The 21,846-nt window shown below is 39.9% G+C and overlaps 1 protein-coding gene across 4 annotated transcripts in view; it reads left to right on the top strand.

Annotated features, from left to right (window-relative positions):
* Window positions 1-21,846, top strand: part of GCNT3 (glucosaminyl (N-acetyl) transferase 3, mucin type) — a 107,230-nt gene that overhangs the window by 57,188 nt on the left and 28,196 nt on the right. Inside the window, exon 1 of one of the 4 annotated variants that reach the window (XM_073801089.1) lies at window positions 16,977-17,102. The exons of the other annotated variants lie outside the window; for them this stretch is intronic. The gene's annotated coding sequence lies outside the window, so the exon portion shown is untranslated. Of the gene's footprint in view, window positions 1-16,976; window positions 17,103-21,846 lie in introns of those variants that run through there. 4 annotated transcript variants of the gene reach the window in all.

Raw genomic sequence — 21,846 nt, forward strand, 5'->3', positions numbered from 1 at the left:
TGTACTCTGTCTTTATTTTCTAATAACTATCATATGCACTACCCTATGTGTCTAATGAACTCTCACAATAATAATGTTAAGTAGTTTAATATTGCATGATGATGTGGCCTGCTTTATTAACCTCTTCCTCCAGTATAGGTATTTAGGTTATTTCCAGTGTCTTGCCATTGTACAAAGGTTAGATCTTTGTGTAGGAGTGACAGAGAAAAATGAGGAGTTCCAGGAATGGGTAGGGGAAACCAAAAAGGAGGAAAAGGTTGTTGTTGGGGAATGTGGGAGAAGTGCTCCTAAGCTCCCATCCTCACCTCTGTAAAAATAGAAAAAGTTAGGTGCTCCAGAGATAGTAACAGAGGTCGATATGGCTAACAGGGGCCTTAGCGGCCACAGCCACTGAACCTGGAGCCGGAAGATCCGTCTGAGTGCTGGGACCCCAGGCCACCAACGGTGTAGTACTCAGCCCCTCTGCATCCTGGTGGTCTCACCTCAGCCCAGGGATCCCAACCTGCCCCACAGGATTATGGGAACCTGGAGAGCAGCCAAAACACTGAACATGTGGAAGGGATTGTTCTCACCGTTGAAGCTGCCGTCTAGGTGGGGATGATAAATGACTTCAGGAACCATTGCATCGCTCCCGGGAGCAGTGGGGTGACAGGAGAGAGACAGGGATTGTGCCACCCCTGGAGTAATAGAGAACTGAAGCAGGGAGGCCCACGGCCAGCTCCTCTGACCCCTGACCCAGAGAGGCCCAGCTCCGTGGCTTTACCTGAGGCTGGCCAGGACCTGTGTCCCAACTCTGTCTACGAAACTACCTTTGGCATAAATTCTAGAAATGGCAAATCCCTGCTCCGAAACCTTTGGTTCCAGTCGTCCACTGTATGCACTGGCCTTGCCACACTCTGCGTGTTCTCGAATCAGGGAAGTGAGGTTGGTCAACCCTGGGGGTTCCCAGCCTGGACAAAAGAAGCCCTCACTGAGTATCACATTTTTTTCAAGCAGTGAAGGTTTTGTAGAAATTTGTGCAGAGTTCATATAACTCCGTAAGTGACTCCCTTTTCTCTTTCTATAGAAAATCATCTTGATACCATCAAATCAAACTCATGTGACGCTTCACCTTTGCCCTGGCCTGCTACCACGCACAGGAGAGAGACCTGGGGGAGGGAGGGGGAGGGTCTCGTGCCATTTCCCCCCTTCTGTTTCTCTCCCTCCTCCTCCTCTGCTTTTCTGTCCTCTTGGTAGAATCCTTACTGGGTTTTAAAAACTTTTTAGATTGTAATGAAAATACATTCAAACTGCTTTTCTTTTTTAATAAAAAAAATATGTTCAGACTAACAAAAGTTGTAAAAATAGTACCAAAAAATCCCATATGTTTCACTCAATTTCCCTAAATGTTAACATTTCACTACTTTTGCTTTATTGTTTTTTCTCTCTGTCTCCCTCCCTTTCCCCAACTCCCTGGACACAAGAATACACTGTTTTTTGGTGTTCTTTTTTTTCTGTGCATAATTTGAGAGTAGGTTACATACTCATACCCCTGATCCCTATCCCTTAAGACTTACTTCACTGTGGTGGTTTTTTTTTTTTTTTTTTTTCCCCCGGTACGCGGGCCTCTCACCGTTGTGGCCTCTCCCGTTGCGGAGCACATGCTCTGGACGCGCAGGCTCAGCGGCCATGGCTCACGGGCCCAGCCGCTCCGCGGCATGTGGGATCCTCCCGGACCGGGACACGAACCCGTGTCCCCTGCATCGGCAGGCGGACTCTCAACCACTGCGCCACCAGGGAAGCCCCACTGTGTATTTTGTAATAAGAATATCCTCTTCCATGACCACAGCACAGGTAGCAAGTTCAGGAAATCTGACCTCCATACTGTAGTTTTATCTAATCTATAGTCCATACTCTAATTTTGTCAGTTTTTCCATTAGTGTTCTTTACAGAACATTTTTATTTATAGTGCATTTTTCTATGCAGTATTTTTCCTGTCCCAGTGCAGGATCATGTGTTACATTTTGCTGTCCAATCTCTTTAGGCTCCTTTAGTCTGGAATGCTTGCTCAGCCTTTCTTTAGCTTTCAAAACATTGACTTTTTTTTTTTAAATGCAGGCTATTTATATTACAGAATGTTTCTCAATTTGGGAATGCCTGATGTTTCCTCCTCACTATAGTCAAGTCTGACTGGAACATTATGTAAGAGAGTGTGTGTCCTTCCCAGGATGTTGCATCTGGAAGCAAGTTATGTCTCTTTGCCCCTCACTGGTGGTGATAATTATCACCAGGTCCGGGTGTCAAGGTGTTGTCCGGTTTCTCCACCGTGTTAATATGTTACCCCTTGCAATCGATAAATAATCTGTGTGGGCACTTTAAGATCCTGCAGATATCCAGTTCCTCTTCAAACTTTCTACCCTGTATTTAGAATCTGCCCTATATTTAGAATCCATTGATGATCCCTGCATAGATGAACCTTTAACATAATAGTTGCAAAATGATGATTTTCCCACTCTCCCACTCCCTGCACATTTATCAGCTGGTATTCTACTGTAGGGAAGGGTACTCCCTCCTCTCTCATTTGCCTGCTTGCCTGTGTGTCTGTCCATCCACCCATCCATCTACCCATCATCTGTTGATCTATTTTGTGAATATGAACCTATGGATTCCTATTTTATTCAATTTGTTATACTCTTACCGTTTATATATATATATATATATATATATATAAAATATTATTTGGCTACAATGGGTTTTAGTTGCAGCATGTGGGATCTTTCGTTGCGGCGTGCGGGCTTCTCTCTTGTTGTGGGGCATGGGCTCTAGAGCGTGGAGGCGCTCTAGTTGCAGCACGCAGGCTCAGTAGTTGTGGCGTGTAGGCTTACTTGCCCTGTGGCATGTGGGATCTTAGTTCCCTGACCCGGAATCGAACCTGCATCCCCTGCATTGGAAGGCGAATTCTTAACCACTGGATCACCAGGAAAATCCCTGTTCTAATATATTTTAATGCTCAATTGTTTGAGATAACTCCCTTCAAGTTGACTCCCGTATCCTTTTAACACACTTCCATTATGCTTTGCGCACTCTCTTACTTTCTGGCACAATAAGATACTCCAGTCTTATGTTGTGCCTTCCTTAACCCAGCCCTAGACTCATCCACTTCTCCAAGGAGCCCTGATTCCTTTTAGGGGAGAGTAACGTTTAGAAGCCAAGATCTGGGCACTAGGTGTGTTCATGGTTTGGGGGGTATCATTATTCCCAGACTCTGTCAGTGGATTGAGCTAAGGAAAATATATATATACATAGTGTTTGATTCATGATTTCTAAAATTACACAGATTCTAGAAACCGTGAGTTCACTTTGGTACTTTGAATTTTACCCCACGAGGGTTCTTCTTTTCCTTTTTTCATTCCACATTTATATTTCCCTTCTTCCACAGTGGGAACGCTGGCTGCCAACAGTGTCAACATATTTTTCATGTTGCTTATTTGCTCAGTCCTACAGTGTGCATAAAATAATTTTAGATTTTCACGCTCAACCACTGTGTAAAACAAGCTTCCTAGAAATAATTCAAGATCTGTTTGTAGTTCCTTTGTCTTTAGCCTAAAGGTACATAGTCAAAGTACTGCATTCAAAGTCATTTGGATCAGTTCTCCTCACCATCTTCATTGGTTATGTTACTCATTTGAAATACAATGGGGTTTATTTATTTCTATTTGTCTTTATTTTATTCCCCCCACCCTCATCTATTTAATTTTATTTTTTGAACATATGGAACATTATCATACTTCCAACAGTCAAAACTGTTCAAAAATACACACTCAGAGAAGTGTCCCTTTCTCCCATATACTTTCCGTCTTTTTCCTCTTCTGCCTTTCCTTTCAGGCTAGCCAATTTCATTACTTCTTCTATATTAAAAAAAAAAATTAGATACATATATTTTTCCCTTTCCCTTTTTTTCTTACAAAGAAAAGGTAGTATTCAATATATGCTTTTTGTACATAGCTTTTTTCACTTGACTGTATATCCTGGAAATCATTCTATATTAGTTGAGGGAGGTCTTCCTCATTCCTTTTTACAGCTGCAGAATATTCCTTGTGTTGATGTACCACAGTACAAACATCTCCTATATTTGGCCACTTACATAGTAATTTGCAATTATAAATAATACGGTACTAAATAACTTTGTACATTTGTATTTTCAAATTATTGGGTATATAACTTCAGGGCAAATTCCTAATAGTGAAAATTGTTACATCAAAAGATAAATGTATATGTAATTTTGTTCGATACTGTCAAATTCCTCTCTCAAACAGATTACACCATTTTACATTCCCACCAGAAATATTTGAGAGGGTCTGTTTCCCCGTAGACTCATCAACATATGTGTTATCAAGGTCTGGAGTTGTTAACTAGTATACTTCTGATGAGTGAAGTCAAATATCTTTTCACATATTTAAGGGCCATTTTTATAGCATTTGATTTTTCTGTTTGTGTCTTTTATCTTTCTATAAAATGTTTGGTCTCTTTTCCTTCTATTTAAAAATTTATATATTATGGATATTAGTCCTTTAATTGTGATATCTGTTGCAACTATTTCCTGCCAATTTATTTTTTTACCTTGCTTTTCGTCTACTTTTTCTATGCAAAGCTTTTTATATTTATGTAGTTAAATGTATCAGTCTTTTATGGCGCATGGGTTTTGAGTCATTCATAGAAAGTCTTTCCCTATACCCAGATTATATAGGAATTTATTTATCTTCTACCATCTGAAAAGTTTCTTTACGATTAGATCTCATATTTTAAAATATTTTTATTGAGGTATAATTGATATATAGTAAACGGCTCATTCTTACATGTATCATTCTGTCAGGTTTGATGAATGGATATCAAGGCACAGAACACTTCCGTTGCCCTCTCTCTCTTCAAAGATGTCAGACCTGCTTTGTGGTCCAAAGGCTCTCCCTACCCAGTCTGCTTCCTTCCCCTTTATCCGTCACAGGCATTTCCCCCAACAAAGCTTATAGATATCTAATCTTGAATTGTTTCTGTTTCTTGGAGGAGTTGCACTGACAGAAATGACCAGTCCCAAAGGGGGACTTTGTGCTTGCATCCTCACAGCTCTGGGTCCTGCGGGGCTGGAGGTTCTGGTTCCTATTAGGGATGGACTCTTTTTGGGAGAAAAAGCCTATAATCTATACCAGTCACCAAGACCCTCTGAAGACCCTCTGAACTACTCGAGTTCAAGGACAGTAGGTGAGAAGAGGAGTCATCATCTTAGCAGGAGTGTTGACCCTGATCATTAGAAAGAGTCAAGGCTGCTTTACACAATAGGGGCAGGTAGAAATATGTATAGAGACTGGGTGCTTCCCTTCCTTCATTGTAACATGAACCAACATAAGAAGGGTCTGATTACCAGAAGTGCAGACCCTAGAAAGTGAAGGTTTGTGTCACATCACCAATAAGACACCAAGGACTCTGAGGTCCTTGGTAGATAGATGAAGGTGAAGGAAATTTAGAGTAGACTGTAGATAAAGGACTGAGTGAGTACGAGGTCCATTGCTGAGATGGACCAAAGGGGGTCTAATTCATCCCGCCAATCTTCTCCTTTAAGTTTCCTCTCAGGAAGAGAGGCCCACAGGAACCTTGGAAGCTCGCTTCCTGAACAAGTTTGAGAAGTGGCTATGTATTGGCCAAGGAGCACCCCACTCAGATCACCTGTTAAGAGAAGCTGCCGGGAAGCATGGTTGCCGGCAGCCCCAGATGCTGCCTCGTGAATGTCGAAGCTGCACTTCTCCAAGGCTGCTCCAACCTGTGGGCTGCACACAGTGGGGGTATGTGTGCCCACAAATTCCTTCCAAGTACGGGACTCCTCCATCAGGCAACTTTGACTCCCCATCATCCTTGCCAAAAGTTTCTCAGAACCGTACTGTGGGCTGACGCTCTTCCTACATAATCCTTCCTTCTCTCTCCCTTTGACAATAGGACCTAGATTGCTGTTTGAAAGCACCCCCGTCCCCTTTATTCTTCACAGGCAACTTCCCCAATAATGATTGTCTTGCATGTACAATTCCATTTTAGTGTCAGCAGCTCAAAGGACCTGAACCAACACTTTGAGGTTCCTGAAACTGAGCAGTTGATTCTCTTCTGTATTTAAAATTTCCCCTCCCTAAGGGGATGTGGGGATATATGTATACGTATAGCTGATTCACTCTGTTATAAAGCAGAAACTAACACAACATTGTAAAGCAATTATACTCCAATAAAGATGTTTAAAAAAAAAATTCCCCTCCCTAGGGCTTGGAGGCGATATCATTTTTCATGTACTTTCTTTCCAAAGCATAGTTGTCCCTCTCTCCAATCTCCAAGAGGGTAATTATCTTCCTTCTGTGGTCTCTTCTATGATTCAGACAGAATCCTGGCCCATCCTTCTCACCTGTCCTCTAGACAAGCCCAAACAGGGCAGCAGCCCAGAGCTCACACAGAGACCACACACAAAGCAGTCATCTTATACCAGTCACGGAAACCACCTCGGAGGGCTCGGCTACTGAGTGGAAGGCTCACACTCATACACAGTTTGAAACATAAGCTCAGGAAAGCTGGTGTTCCCTAGAAATTAGGGTTCCTACATTATTCTTTCAGGAATCATTGAATTATACAGACTTCAGGGTCTATCTACCCCAGGTCTGTATACTTTGATTTACAAAGGGCCTACATTCTTGAACAGCTCTACAATATTATATATATATATATACACACAAATAAATACTTACACACAAATATATATAATGGTTATATATGTAACTTATGTATAATTTACATAATTGCATAGAAAATATACACCCTGTATACAGTATACAATTACATCTTTATAGAAGTTTCACAAACATCCCTTTTCTCTTTTTTCTCTTTGTATCCTAACAGGACAGTATCAAAAACTTCGAAGTACAGTAATATGGTCTGTTCAAATCATGTATAACTAGAATAATAAAATAATCTTCCTTTATCTCTGCCCACAAACACATCTTCAGAAAGCATAAAGATATTGCACTAAAAATGTAATCACATTTTTATGGTCAAAATCTGAAAGTTTGGACTTTGAGGTTTTCAGGTGGAGGACATTATCCTAAATGAATTATGCCCATTTTGGAAAGCAAGGATCAAAGGAAAAGAACTAAAGCTGCTTTGTGTAATCGTGAGCTATTGGCTATATCTTGAGAGGAAGTTACCTTGCAAAGAATGAGTCAGCTGGGAGATGGATTCTCTTCCTCCTTTGGGATTTATACTCTATTGTCTCAGAACTATTATTTCTCCATGTTGTTCTGTGCTGGACTGCTGAGAGAGGAGAGTGGACTGTCTGAAAATGAAAACTGGAGAGTCTATTCTGAAGGGTTGGAGGTGATAATTGCCTTCACTGAAGTCCTGCTGAGCCACGAACCCCGTGAATCACACACACTGACTTGTGATTCCAGATTGAGACTCTGGAAAATGCAAGTGGAGGGCAGGGGATACTGGAGTAAAAACCAATCCGTACAGATAGGGGGCCTGGTTATTTTGGACAAAAGGCAGAGGCAATATGAGGTGCAAGAGATCCAAATTAGGACTTGGGGAGTGCTTTGAGAGAATTTTAACTTCCTGGATGCAAAGTTAGAATTACACCACTTATAGATTGAATTCCTTTGAGTTTCTTCCAAATCTTTCAGGAAAGCTGGATACACTCGGACAGTATTGTGTGGTGGTTGTTTCTTGGGGGACAGTGAAGTCAGCCTCCTTCCTGGTGCCTGAGGACGGGGAGTGCCATCTTCTCATGGAAAGTAAAGCTCTAGGCAGTGGCTGTGGGGACTGTCCACAGCAGAGCCAGGAGCAGGGCTGAAGAACCACTCACAGTTGGGGCGCTGCTCATGAGAGACACCAGGTGGAAACTCTGACTCTGATATTTACCAGGAAACAAGAGAACCCAATCTGGAGGCCATCATTAATGGTCTCCACAGGGTCAGAAACACCCATATGAGGCACATCAGCCTGTGTGAGCAAAAGAACGGCACTCTTCTCTTTTCTTTTTTTTGCGGTACGCGGGCCTCTCACTGTTGGGCCTCTCCCGTTGCGGAGCACAGGCTCCGGACGCGCAGGCCCAGCGGCCATGGCTCACGGGCCCAGCCGCTCCGCGACACGCGGGATCCTCCCGGACCGGGGCACGAACCCATGTCCCCTGCATCGGCAGGCGGACTCTCAACCACTGCGCCACCAGGGAAGCCCAAGAACGGCACTCTTTTTTTTTTTTTTTTTTTTAAGAACGGCACTCTTGACCGTAGTACTCTGCACGACTTTGGGTGACAAAAAGTAGGTCAGCCTGTTCCATGGTTTGCTGTGGGACAGAAAGACTACAAACTCAATGTCACAGTACTCTGAGATTGCTTCTAAGAACTGCATGGTGGGAAGAATGGAGAGGAGTGATCATATACTTGGGCAACCACCACAGACTGGTTTCTTACCACATCAAAGTGACAGAACTTATTTTATTGACGATTATGACCTAAGATCCCTTCTGAGTGTTGTCTTGTGTCTGCAGAGAAGATCACATGACATCAAGGCAAGACAAAGGGACTTTGTGATACACGTTAAGGAAGGGAAAAGTGGATCCTGTAAGTCTAACTTTGGAAACTTCATAAGGGCTCTTTGAAAAAGCAGTTAACGTGTATTTGAAAAAGATTCCAGTGTTAGCCAAATACGTCATTAAGAATCAATTACGTTTTTAAAAGTTTATCTTGCTTTCTCTAGCCACTTACCACTCTGTGTTATTGTAGAGAGGCTGATTTCTTCAAAAAATAACAGAATGGGGCTTCCCTGGTGGCGCAGTGGTTGAGAGTCCGCCTGCCGATGCAGGAGACACGGGCTCGTGCCCCCGTCCGGGAAGATCCCACATGCCGCAGAGCAGCTGGGCCCGTGAGCCATGGCCTCTGGGCCTGCGCGTCCGGAGCCTGTGCTCCGCGACGGGAGAGGCCGCAACAGTGAGAGGCCCGCGTACCGCAAAATAAATAAATTAATTAAAAAAAATAAAAATAACAGAATGTATACTGTATTTATCTAGTATTAAGCATCAGAAATTAAAGGCAGAAACACATATCCTGAAGCTGTCAGTAACTCTTTGTGGTACTGAATTGAAAAACTAATCAAAATTTTAGGTAAAGTGAAGCTGTTAGTATAAGATTTTGTCCTTGGAATGTTAACAAATTGTCAGTTTTTTCATTTGACTGACGTGAATTAAATGCACACTGGACGAAAGAAACTGAGCCAGGTCTTGCAGGAATATGTGAAATAGTTGGCGGTTAACAGGTCTTTCACACAAGACATATTAACCAGTGAACTTTAAAAAATCATATTTCATTCATTCTAAGATGCACATTCATTCCCAGTTTGAGATCTCTTACCGTCAGCAGTGTCTGTTGATCCTCGTTGGCCTGGCTGCAGTCCTGATGTAGTTGTCATTGCTTACATATGCCTGCAAATATGGGCATCTCTATTCCAATGGTCCCTTCAACTGAGTTAGGTACATTGTTGGAATGAAATGAGTTGAAAAAATTGGCCATTTTAACCATTTTTAAGTGTACAGTTCAGTGGCATTAGGTACATTCAAATTGTGTCAAAATGATCACCATCTATCTCAGAACTTTTCATCATCCCAAACTGAAACTTTATCCATTAAACAATATACTCCCATTCTCTACTCCTTCCAGCCTCTGGTAGCCACTGTTCTACTGTCCATCTCTGTGAATTTGAGTATTCTAGGGACTTCATGTAAATAGAATCATATAATATTTGCTCTTTTTTGACTAACTTATTTCACTTACCATAGTTCTTTTTTTTTTTTTTTTTTTTTGTGGTACGCGGGCCTCTCACTGTTGTGGCCTCTCCCGTTGCGGAGCACAGGCTCCGGACGCGCAGGCTCAGCGGCCATGGCTCACGGGCCCAGCCGCTCCGCGGCATGTGGAATCCTCCCGGACCGGGGCACGAACCCGTGTCCCTTGCATCGGCAGGCAGACTCTCAACCACTGTGCCACCAGGGAAGCCCTACCATAGTTCTTTAAGGTTCATCCTTGTAGCATGTGTCATCATTTTCTTCTTTTTAAGGTTGAATAATATTACATTATAAGTACACCACATTTTGTTTTTATTTTTATTGAAGTATAATTGACACATTGTTACTTTCAGGTATACAACATAATGATTCCATATTTGTATATGCAATCACCATGATAAGTCTAGTTAACATCTGTCACCATACATAGTTTAAAAAAATTTTATGTGTGATGAAAACCTGCAAGGTTTACTCTTTCAGCAACTTTCAAATATGCAATACAATGTTATTAACTGTAGTCATCATGCTGTACATTACATGACTTATTTAGTTCATATCTGGAAGTTTGTACCTTTTAACCTCCTTTATCCATTTTGCCCACTCTCCATCTCCAGCCTCTGGCAAACACCAATCTCTTCTCTGTATCTATGAGGTCAGTTTTTTGTTTTCTGGGGGGTGTTTTTTAGATTCTACATAAAAGTGAGATCATATTATATTTTCATATGGTATTTGTCTTTCTTTGTCTGACATTTCATTTAGCATAACGCTTTCAAGATCTCTCCATGTTGTTGTAAATGGCAAGATTTCATTCCTTTTTATGGCTGAATAATATTCCAGATTTTCTTTATCCATTTGTCCATCGATGAACACTGAGGTGGTTTCCATGTCTTCACTATTTTTAAATAATGCTGCAAAAAACATGACGGTGTAGGTATTTTTTGAGTGTTTTTGTTTCCTTTGGATAAATACCCAGAAGTGAAATTGCTAGATCATATGGCAGTTCTATTTTTAAGTTTTCTGAGTAACCTCAAAAACTCTTTTTCCATAGTGGCTGTAGCAGTTTACATTCCCACCAACAGTGCACAAATGTTCCCTTTTTTTCCACATTGTTGCCAACAGTTGTTATTTCTTGTCCTCTTGATATAGCTATTCTAACAGGTGTGGTTCTGATTTGCACTTCCCTGATGATAAGTGATGTTAAACATCTCTTCATGTACCTGTTGGCCATCAGTATGTCTTTTCATATGTATGGAAAAATTTCTGTTCAGATCCTCTGCTTTTTTTTTTTAATTGGAGTATAGTTGCTTTACAATGTTGTGTTAGTTTCTGCTGTACAGCAAAGTGAATCAGCTATAATGTGTCATCTGCAAATATTGATCATTTTACATTTTCCTTTTCAATTGGAATGCATTTTATTTCTTTTTCTTGCCTAATTGCTCTGTCTAGAAAATCCAATGCTGTGTTGAATATAGGTAGTCAAAGTGGGCATACTTGCCTTGTTCCTGATCTTAGAGGAAACGCTTTCAGCTTTTCACCCTTAGGTATGATGACAGCTGTGGGCTTGTCATATATGGCTTTTATCATGAGTTGATACGAGTTCTGTTCCCTCTATACCCACTTTGTTGAGAGTTTTTTTTTTTTTTTTTTGGTGGTTTTGTGTTTCAGTAATCTTTTTTTTTGAATTTTATTTTATTTTTATACAGCAGGTTCTTATTAGTCATCAATTTTATACACATCAATCTCAATCACCCAATTCAGCACACCACCACCACCACCACCCCCGTGCAGCTTTCCCCCCTTGGTGTCCATATGTTTGTTCTCTGTATCTGTGTCTCAATTTCTGCCCTGCAAACCAGTTCATCTGTACCATTTTTCTAGGTTCCACATATATGCGTTAACATACGATATTTGTTTTTCTCTTTCTGACTTACTTCACTCTGTACGACAGTCTCTAGATCCATCCACGTCTCAACAAATGACCCAATTTCGATCCTTTTATGGCTGAGTAATATTCCATTGTATATATGTACCACATCTTCTTTATCCATTTGTCTGTTGATGGGCATTTAGGTTGCTTCCATGACCTGGCTATTGTAAATAGTGCTGCAGTGAACATTGGGGTGCATGTGTCTTTTTGAATTATGGTTTTCTCTGGGTATATGCCCACTAGTGGGATTGCTGGATCATATGGTAATTCTATTTTTAGTTTTTTAAGGAACCTCCATACTGTTCACCATAGTGGATGTATCAATTTACATTCCCACCAACAGTGCAAGAGGGTTCCCTTTTCTCCACACCCTCTCCAGCATTTGTTGTTGGTACATTTTCTGAGGATGCCCATTCTAACTGATGTGAGGTGATACCTCATTGTACTTTTGATTTTCATTTCTCTAATAATTAGTGATGTTGAGCAGCTTTTCATGTGCTTCTTGGCCATCTGTATGTCTTCTTTGGAGAAATGTCTATTTAGGGGTTCTGCCCATTTGGGGATTAGGTTGTTTGTTTTTTTAATATTGAGCTGCATGAGCTGTTTATATATTTTGGAGATTAATCCTTTGTACGTTGATTCATTTGCAAATATTTTTTCCCATTCTGAGGGTTGTCTTTTCATCTTGTTGATGGTTTCCTTTGCTGTGCAAAAGCTTTGACATTTCTTTAGGTCCCATTTGTTTATTTTTGTTTTTATTTCCATTACTCTAGGAGGTGGATCAAAAAAGATCTTGCTGTGGTTTATGTCAAAGAGTGTTCTGCCTATGTTTTCCTTTAACAGTTTTATAGTGTCTGGTCTTACATTTAGGTCTCTAATCCATTGTGAGTTTATTTTTGTGTATGGTGTTAGGGAGTGTTCTAATTTCATTCTTTTACAGGTAGCTGTCCAGTTTTCCCAGCACCACTTATTGAAGAGACTGTCTTTTCTCCATTGTATATCCTTGCCTCCTTTGTCATAGATTACTTGGCCATAGGTGTGTGGGGTTTATCTCTGGGCTTTCTATCTTGTTCCATTGTTCTATGTTTCTGTTTCTGTGCCAGTACCATATTGTCTTGATTACTATAGCTTTGTAGTATAGTCTGAAGTCACGGGGTCTTATTCCTCCAGCTCCGTTTTGTTCCCTCAAGACTGCTTTGGCTATTCGGAGTCTTTTGTGTCTCCATACAAATTTTAAGATTTTTTATTCTAGTTTTGTAAAAAATGCCATTGGTAATTTGATAGGGGTTGCATTGAATCTGTAGATTGCTTTGGGTAGTATAGTCATTTTCACAATATTGATTCTTCCACTCCAAGAACATGGTATATCTCTCCATCTGTTGGTATAATCTTTAATTTCTTTCATCAGTGTCTTATAGTTTTCTGCATACAGGTCTTTTGTCTCTCTAGGTAGGTTTATTCCTAGGTATATTATTCTTTTTGTTGCAGTGGTAAATGAGAGTGTTTCCTTAATTTCTCTCTCAGATTTTTCATCATTAGTATATAGGAATTCAAGAGATTTCTGTGCATTAATTTTGTATCCTGCAACTTTACCAAATTTATTGATTAGCTCTATTAGTTTTCTGGTGGCATCTTTAGGATTTTCTATGTATAGTATCAGGTCATCTGCAGACAGTGACAGTTTCACTTCTTCTTTTCCAATTTGTGTTCCTTTTATTTCTTTTTCTTCTCTGATTGCCAGGGCTAGGACTTCCAAAACTATGTTGAATAATAGTGGTGAGAGTAGACATCCTTGTCTCGTTCCTGATCTTAGAGGAAATGCTTTCAGTTTTTCATCATTGAGAATGATGTTTGCTGTGGGTTTGTCATATATGGCCTTTATTATGTTGAGGTCGGTTCCCTCTGTGCCCACTATCTGGAGAGTTTTTATCATAAATGGGTGTTGAATTTTGTCAAAAGCTTTTTCTGTATCTATTGAGATGATCATATGGTTTTTATTCTTCAATATGTTAATATGGTATATCATATTGATTGATTCACATGTATTGAAGAATCCTTGCATCCCTGGCATAAATCCCACTTGATCATGGTGTATGATCGTTTTAATGTGTTGTTGGATTCTGTTTGCTAGAATTTTGTTGAGGATTTTGGCATCTATATTCATCAGTGATATTGGTCTGTAATTTTCTTTTTTTTTTTTGTAGTATGTTTGTCTGGTTTTGGTATCAGGGTGATGGTGGCCTCATAGAATGAGTTTGGGAGTGTTCCTTTCTCTGCAATTTTTTGGGAGTTCGAGAATGATGGGTGTTAGCTCTTCTCTAAATGTTTGATAGAATTCATCTGTGAAGCCATCTAATCCTGGACTTTTGGTTGTTGGAAGATATAATCACAGTTTCAATTTCACTACTTGTGATTGATCTGTTCATATTTTCTATTTCTTCCTGGTTCAGTCTTGAAAGGTTATAACTTTCTAAAAATTTGTCCATTTCTTCCAGGTTGTCCATTTTATTGGCATAGAGTTGCTTGTAGTAGTCTCTTAGGATGTTTTGTATTTCCGCAGCGTCTGTTGTAACTTCTCCTTTTTCATTTCTAATTTTATTGATTTGAGCCCTCTCCCTCTTTTTCTTGATGAGTCTGGTTAATGGTTTATCAATTTTGTTTATCTTGTCAAAGAACCAGCTTTTAGTTTTATTGATCTTTGTTATTGTTTTCTTTGTTTCTATTTCATTTATTTCTGCTCTGATCGTTATGATTTCTTTCCTTCTGCTAACTTTGGGTTTTGTTTGCTCTTCTTTCTCTAGTTCCTTTAGGTTAAAGGTTAAATTGTTTGAGATTTTTCTTGTTTCTTGAGGTAGGCTTGTGTAGCTGTAAACTTCCCTCTTAGAACTGCTTTTGCTGTATCCCATAGGTTTTGGATTGTTGTGTTTTCATTGTCATGTGTCTCTAGGTATTTTTTGATTTCCTCTTTGATTTCTTCAGTGATTTCTTGATTATTTAGTAACGTATTGTTTAGCCTCCATGTGTTTGTGTTTCTAACGTTTTTTTCCCTGTAATTCATTTCTACTCTCATAGCATTGTGGTCCGAAAAGATGCTTGATATGATTTCAATTTTCTTAAATTTACTGAGGCTTGATTTGTGACCCAAGATGTGATCTATCCTGGAGAATGTTCTGTGCGCACTTGAGTAGAAAGTGTAATCTGCTGTTTTTGGATGGAATGTCCTATGAATATCAATTAAATTTATCTGGTCTGTTGTGTCATTTAAAGCTTCTGTTTCCCTATTTATTTTCATTTTGGATGATCTGTCCATTGGTGTAAGTGAGGTGTTAAAGTCCTCTACTATAATTGTGTTACTGTTGATTTCCTCTTTTATAGCTGTTAGCAGTTGCCTTATATATATTGAGGTGCTCCTGTGTTGGGTGCATATATATTTATAATTGTTATATTTTCTTCTTGGATTGATCCCTTGATCACTATGTAGTGTCCTTGTCTCCTGTAACATTCTTTATTTTAAAGTCTATTTTACCTGATATGAGTATTGCTACTCCAGCTTTCTTTTGATTTCCATTTGCATGGAGTATCTTTTTCCATCCCCTCACTTTCAGTCTGTATGTGTCCCTGGGGCTGAAGTGGGTCTCTTGTATACAGCATATATATGGGTCTTGTTTTTGTATCGATTGAGCAAGCCTGTGTCCTTTGGTTGGAGCATTTAATCCATTCACTTTTAAGGTAATTATCAATATGTATGTTCCTATGACCAATTTCTTTCTTTCTTTCTTTTTTTTGTGGTACGCAGGCCTCTCCCGTTGCGGAGCACAGGCTCTGGACGTGCAGGCTCAGTGGCCATGGCTCACGGGCCTAGCCGCTCCGTGGCACGTGGGATCTTCCTAGACCAGGGCACGAACCCATGTCCCCTGCATAGGTAGGCAGACTCTCAACCACTGCGCCACCAGGGAAGCCCTGACCATTTTCTTAATTGTTTTGGGTTTGTTTTTGTAGGTTCTTTTCTTCTCTTGTCTTTCCCACTTAGAGAAGTTCCTTTAGCGTTTGTTGTAGAGCTGGTTTGGTGGTGCTGAATTCTCTTAGCCTTTGCTTGTCTGTAAAGCTTTTGATTTCTCCATCGAATCTGAATGAGATCCTTGACAGGTAGAGTAATCTTGGTTGTAGGTTCTTCCCTTTTATCACTTTATCATGCCACTCCCTTCTGGCTTGTAGAGTTTCTGCTGAGAAATCAGCTTTTAACCTTATGGGAGTTCCCTTGTATGTTATTTGTTGTTTTTCCCCTGCTGCTTTCAATAATTTTTCTTTGTTTTTAATTTTTGCCAATTTGATTATTATGTGTCTTGGCATGTTTCTGCTTGAATTTATCTTGCATGGGATTTGCTGCAATTCCTGGACTTGGGTGGCTATTTCCTTTCCCATGTTAGGGAAGTTTTCGACTATATTCTCTTCAAAAATTTTCTCAGGTCTCTTCTCTCTCTTTTCTCCTTCTGGGACCCCTCTAATGCGAGTGTTGTTGCATTTAATGTTGTCCCAGAGGTCTTTTAGGCTGTCTTCATTTCTTTTCATTCTTTTTTTCTTTATTTTATTCCACAGCAGTGAATTCCACCATACTGTCTTCCAGGTCATTTATCCGTTCTTCTGCCTCAGTTATTCTGCTATTGATTTCTTCTAGTGTAGTTTTCATTTCAGTTATTGTGTTGTTCATCTCTGTTTGTTTGTTCTTTAATTCTTCTAGGTCTTTGTTAAACATTTCTTGCATCTTCTTGATCTTTGCCTCCATTCTTTTCCCGAGGTCCTGGATCCTCTTCACTATCATTATTCTGAATTCTTTTTGTGGAAGGTTGCCTATCTCCACTTCATTTAGTTGTTTTTCTGGGATTTTACCTTGTTCCCTCATCTGGTACATAGCCCTCTGCCTTTTTATCTTGTCTATCTTTCTGTGAATGTGTTTTTTGTTCCACAGGCTGCAGGATTGTAGTTCTTCTTGCTTCTGCTGTCTGCCCTCTGGTGGATGAGGCTATCTAAGAGGCTTGTGCAAGTTGCCTAATGGGAGGGACTGGTGGTGGGTAGAGCTGACCGTTGCTCTGGTGGGCAGAGCTCAGTAAAACTTTAATCCACTTGACTGCTAATGGGTGGAGCTGGGTTCCCTCCCTGTTGGTTATTAGGCCTGAGGCAACCCAACACTGGAGCCTACTGGGGCTCTTTGGTGGGGCTAGTGGCAGACTCTGGCAGGGCTCAAGCCAAGGAGTACTTCCCAGAACTTCTGCCAGTGTCCTTGTCCCCACAGTGAGCCAGTGCCACCCCCTGCCTCTGCAGGAGACTCACCAACACTAGCAGGTAAGTCTTGTTCAGTCTCCCCTGGGGTCACTGCTCCTTCCCCTGGGTCCCAGTGCACACACTACTTTGTGTGTGCCTTCCAAGAGTGGAGTCTGGGTTTCCCCCAGTCCTGTCAGAGTCCTGCAATCAAATCCCACTAGCCTTCAAAGTCTAATTCTGTAGGAATTCCTCCTCCCATTGCTGGACCCCCAGGTTGGGAAGCCTGATGGGCTCAGCATCTTCACTCCAGTGGGTGGACTTCTGTGGTATAAGTGGTCTCCAGTCTGTGAGTCACCCACCCAACAGTTATGAGATTTGATTTTACTGTGATTGCGCCCCTCCTACTGTCTTATTGTGGCTTCTCCTTTGTCTTTGGATGTGGTTTATCTTTTTCGGTGAGTTCCAGTGTCTTCCTGTTGTTGATTGTCCAGCAGCTAGTTGTGATTCTGGTGTTCCCACAAGAGGGAGTGAGAGCATGTCCTTCTACTCTGCCATCTTCTCAGAGTTTTTGTCATAAATTGATGTTGAATTTTGTCAAATGCCTTTTCTGTGTCTGTTGAGATGATCGTATGATTTTTATCTTTCATTTGTTAATGTGATTTATCACCCTGATTACTCTGTGAATGTTGAACAATCCTTGCATCCCTGGAATTAATCCCGCTTGATCATGGTGTATGATTGTTTTATTTTATTTTAATTTATTTTTTATTTTATATTGGGGTATAGTTGATTTACCATGTTGTGTTAGTTTCAGGTATATAGCAGAGTGGGTTCATTTATACATATACATATATCCATTCTTTTTCAGATTCTTTTTCCATATAGGTTATTACAGAATATTGAGTAGAGTTGCCTGTGCTATACAGTAAGTCCTTGTTGATTATCTATTTTCTATATAGTAGTGGGTGTATGTTAATCCCAAACTCCTAATTTATCCCTCCCCCCAACCTTTCCCCTTTGGTAACCATAAGTTTGTTTTCGAAGTCTGTGAGTCTGATTCTGTTTTGTATATAAGTTCATTTGTATCATCCTTTTAGATTCGAAATATAAGTGATACCATATGATATTTGTCTTTCTTTGCCTGACTTACTTCACTCAGTATGATAATCTCTGGATCCATCCATGTTGCTGCAAATAGCATTATTTCATTCTTTTTTTATGACTGAGTAATATTCCATTGTATATATGTAGCACATCTTCTTTATCCATTCATCTGTCAATGGACATTTAGGTTGCTTCCACGTCTTGGCTACTGTAAATAGCACTGCAATGAACATTGTGATGCTTGTATCCTTTCGAACCATGGTTTTCTCTGGATATATGCCCAGGAATGGGATTGCTGGATAAAATGGTAGTTCTATTTTTAGCTTTTTAAGGAACCTCCATACTGTTCTCCATAGTGTCTGTACCAATTTACATTCCCACCAACAGTGTAGGAGGGTTCCCTTTTCTCCACACTCTCTCCAGTATTTATTGTTTGTAGACTTTTTGCTGATGGTTGTTCTGACTGGTATGAGGTGATTTCTCATTGTAGGTTTGATTTGCGTTTCTCTAATAATTAGCCGTGTTGAACATCTTTTCATGTGCCTCTTGGCCATCTGTATGTCGTCTTTGGAGAAATGTCTATTTAGGTCTTCTGCCCATTATTTGATTAGGTTGTTTTTTTAAATATATGTATATATTATTTATTTATTTCTGGCTGCGTTGGGTCTTCGTTGCTGCACGTGGACTTTCTCTAGTTGCGGCGAGCAGGGGCTACTCTTTGTTGCATTGCACAGGCTTCTCATTGCGGTGGTTTCTCTTGTTGCAAAGCATGGGCTCTAGGTGTGTGGGCTTCGGTAGTTGTGCAGGCTCTAGAGCACAGGCTTAGTAGTTGTGGCACATGGGCTTAGTTGCCCTGTGGCATGTGAGATCTTCCTGGATCAGGGATTGAACCCATGTCCCATGCATTGGCAGGCAGATTCTTAATCACTGCACCACCAGGGAAGTCCTGGTTGTTTGGTTTTTTGATATTGAGCTGCATGACCTCTTTGTATATTTTGGAGATTAATCCCTTATCAGTCTCATGGTTTGCAAATGTTTTCTCCTATTCTGAGGGTTGTCTTTTCATTTTGTTTATGGTTTCCTTTGCTGTGCAAAAGTTTTGAGTTTAATTAGTTCCATTTATTTAGTTTTGTTTTCCTTTTCATTACTCTAGGAGGTGGATCCAAAAAGATATTGCTGTGATTTATGTCAGAGTGTCCTGCCTATGTTTTCCTCTAAGAGTTTTATAGTATCTGGTCTTACATTTAGGTCTTTAATCCATTTTGAGTTTATTTTTGTGTGTGGTGTTAGAGAATGTTCTAATTTCATTATTTTACATGTAGCTGTCCAGTTTTCCCAGCACCACTTATTGAAGAGACTGTCTCTTCTCCATTGTATATTCTTGCTTCCTTTGTCATAGATTAATTGACCTTAGGTGCATGGGTTTATTTCTGGGCTTTCTGTCCTGTGCCATTGATCTATATTTCTGTTTCTGTGCCAGTACCATACTGTTTTGATTACTGTACCTTTGTACAATGGTTTGAAGTGAAGTAGCCTTATTCCTTCAGCTTCATTTTTCTTTATCAGGATTGCTTTGGCTATTTGGAGTCTTTTGTGTTTCCATACAAATGTTAAGATTTTTTGTTCTAGTTCTATGAAAAATGCCATTGGTAATTTGATAGGTATTGCATTGAATCTGTTGATTTCTTTGGATAGTATAGTCATTTTGATGATATTGATTCTTCCAGTCCAGGAACATGGTATATCTTTCCATCTGTTTGTATCATTTTCATATATATATATATAAATTTATTTTATTTTTGGTTGCATTGGGTCTTCATTGCTGTGTGCAGGCTTTCTCTAGTTGTGGAGAGTGGGGGCTACTTGTCATTGCAGTGAGAGGGCTTCTCATTGTGGTGGCTTCTCTTGTTGCAGAGCATGGGCTCTAGGTATGTGGGTTCAGTAGCTGTGGCGCACAGGCTCAGTAGTTGTGGCACATGGGATTCGCTGCTCCGTGGCATGTGGGATCTTTGTGGTCCAGGGTTTGAACCCGTGTCCCTTCCATTTGCAGGTGGATTCTTAACCACTGTGCCACCAGGGAAGCCCTTGTTTGTGTCATTTTCGAATTCTTTCATCAGCGTCTTATAGTTTTCAGAGTACAGGTCTTTTGCCTCCTTAGGTAGGTTTATTCCTAGGTATTTTATTCTTTTTGATTTGAGGGTAAATGGAGTTTTTTCCTTAATTTTGCTTTCTGATCTTTCATTGTTAGTGTATAGAAATGTAAACAGAGTTCTGTGTATTAATTTTGTATCCTGCAACCTTACCGAATTCATTGATGAGCACTAATAGTTTCCTGGTAGTATCTTTAGTACTTTCTATGTGTAGTATCATGTCATCTACAAACAGTGACAGTTTTACTTTTTCTTTTCCAATTTGGATTCCTTTTATTTGTTTTTCTTCTCTCATTGCTGTGGCTAGGACTCCCAAAACTATGTTGAATAAAAGTGGTGAGAGTGGACATCCTTTTCTTGTTCCTGATTTTAGAGGAAATGCTTTCAGCTTTTCACCATTGAGTATGATGTTAGCTGTGGGTTTGTCACGTCTGGCCTTTGTCGAGCTAGGTTCCTTCTATGCCCACTATCTGGAGAGTTTTTATCATACATGGGTGTTGAATTTTGTCAAAAGCTTTTTCTGCATCTATTGAGATGATCATATGGTTTTTATTGTTTAATTTGTTGATGTGATGTATCACACTGATTTATTTGTGGATACTGAAAAATCCTTGCATTCCTGGGATAAATCCCACTCAATCGTGGTGTATGATCTTTTTACTTTATTGTTGGATTCTCTTTGCTAGTATTTTCTTGAGGATTTTTGCATCTATATTCGTCAGTGATATTGGCCTGTAATTTTATTTTGTGGTATCTTTATCTGGTTTTGGTATCCGCATGATGGTGGCCTCATAGAATGAGTTTGGGAGTGTTCATTCCTGTGCAGTTTTTTGGAGTAGTTTCAGAAGGATAGGTGTTAACTCTTCTCTAAATGTTTGAGAATTTACCTGTGAAGTCATCTGGTCCTGAACTTTTGTTTGTTCGGAGTTTTTTTAATCACAGTGTCAATTTCAATACTTGTGATTGGTCTGTTCATATTTTCTGTTTCTTCCTGGTTCAGTCTTGGGAGATTTTACCTCTCTAAGAATTTGCCCATTTCTTCTAGGTTGTCCATTTTTTGACATATACTTGCTTATAGTAGTCTCCTATGATCCTTTGTTTTTCTGTGGTGTCCATTGTAACTTCTTGTTTTTCATTTCTAATTTTATTGATTTGAGCCCTCTCCCTTTTTTTCTTGATGAATCTCGCTAAAGGTTTATCAGCTGTATCTTTTCAAAGAACCAGCTTTAATTTCATTGATCTTTTCTGTCATTTTTTCCATCTCTATTTCATTTACTTATGCTCTGATCTTTATGATTTCTTTCCTTCTACTGACTTTGAGCTTTGTTTGTTCTTCTTTCTCTAGTTGCTTTAGGTGTAAGGTTAGGTTGTTTATTTGAGATTTTTCTTGTTTCCTGAGGTAAGATTTTATTGCTGTAAACTTCCCTCTTAGAACTGCTTTTGCTGCATGCCATAGGTTTTGGATCATCATGTTTTCATTTTCAGTTGTCTTTATGTATTTTTTTAATTTCCTCTGTGATTTCTTCAGTGATCTTTTGGTTATTTAGTAGTACACTATCTAGCCTCCATGT

This window comes from Tursiops truncatus, chromosome 2 (assembly GCF_011762595.2).
Source record: "Tursiops truncatus isolate mTurTru1 chromosome 2, mTurTru1.mat.Y, whole genome shotgun sequence".
Classification (NCBI taxonomy): domain Eukaryota; kingdom Metazoa; phylum Chordata; class Mammalia; order Artiodactyla; family Delphinidae; genus Tursiops; species Tursiops truncatus.